This window comes from Montipora foliosa, chromosome 1 (genome assembly GCF_036669935.1).
Source record: "Montipora foliosa isolate CH-2021 chromosome 1, ASM3666993v2, whole genome shotgun sequence".
NCBI classification, from domain to species: domain Eukaryota; kingdom Metazoa; phylum Cnidaria; class Anthozoa; order Scleractinia; family Acroporidae; genus Montipora; species Montipora foliosa.
This window is the reverse complement of record NC_090869.1, coordinates 14,552,571-14,553,578: the sequence shown is the minus strand read 5'-3', so window position 1 is coordinate 14,553,578 and position 1,008 is coordinate 14,552,571. Positions and strand designations below refer to the sequence as shown.

The 1,008-nt window shown below is 43.3% G+C and overlaps 1 non-coding gene across 1 annotated transcript in view; it reads right to left on the bottom strand.

Annotated features, from left to right (window-relative positions):
* Positions 1-952: 952 nt before the first annotated feature.
* Positions 953-1,008, bottom strand: part of LOC137982436 (U4 spliceosomal RNA) — a 139-nt gene continuing 83 nt past the window's right edge. The window contains exon 1 of the small nuclear RNA XR_011118700.1: positions 953-1,008. This exon is cut by the window's right edge and continues 83 nt beyond it. This is a non-coding gene — a small nuclear RNA (U4 spliceosomal RNA).

Below are 1,008 nucleotides of genomic sequence, written 5' to 3'. Positions count from 1 at the left end.
GAGGGGGAGGGGGTCGATTATTCGAGGGAGGCGATTATTTTAAATATTTCGGTCAAAGGGGGGCGATTATTCGAAGAACGCGATTGATCGAGGGACGGCTATTATTCGAGGAAATGCGGTATTTGAACTGTGCCGCATAGAAGCATGCGAAAGACTTTTAGATCATCGCGAATCCGTTATAAACGTCACTTAAACAGTAAACATTTCAACGGTATTGCAGAGTTACTTGGTTCAAACAGAAGCACATCACCTTGAAGTTTGTAACTTACAACTCTTTTTCTTGGAACAACGCTGAGGATTTTAGGACACCAATTTTATGCCCAAATGTGGCCGGGGAAAAAATAAGATCGAAGCTGCACGCGCGGGAAAATGCACGAGCTACGTTACATCCAAATAAGAGAATTTTAAACTCAAAAACGTTGTCCTGGCTCTGAACCAGAGTTAAGCGCTTCAAGGCCAGGAGCTTCCGGCTCAAATCACTGGATTTTTCAGGTTTTTCTTTCGTTACTGATACAGTAACTTCCATAAATGCGATGATCTTCAAATCTTAACATGCTACCGTTTCCGAAGCTCAGATAAGTCTTTTGTATAGTCATGGTAGTCTGTTTATACCATCGATTCAAAACGATGTAATGAGAAATACATGTACAGCAAAGGACGCGTCGGTACTTTCCTGTTTTTACGTATCTCCTGTTTCGTGCCTTAGGACCCTGTGGTCTAGTGAAACTGACCAATAACTTTTATTGACGCTGACATACTCCACCTACGTAACCTGAAAGTAACAATTCCAGCAAGCACGGGAAAGTTCAATTACGGTCCACCAATGAGAAGTCCATCCCACCTGGTCAGAACTGGATTCGAGACGGCGCAACCGCTTGCAATTCGAGCGATACAACCACGAAACCACACCACGCCCTTTTTGCGTAAATCTTTTTTTGCTGTGAATATAGGGTCCACGCATGGACCGTCAAAAATTGCAAAGCTGACTGTATTTCAAGTCTTCTTGCG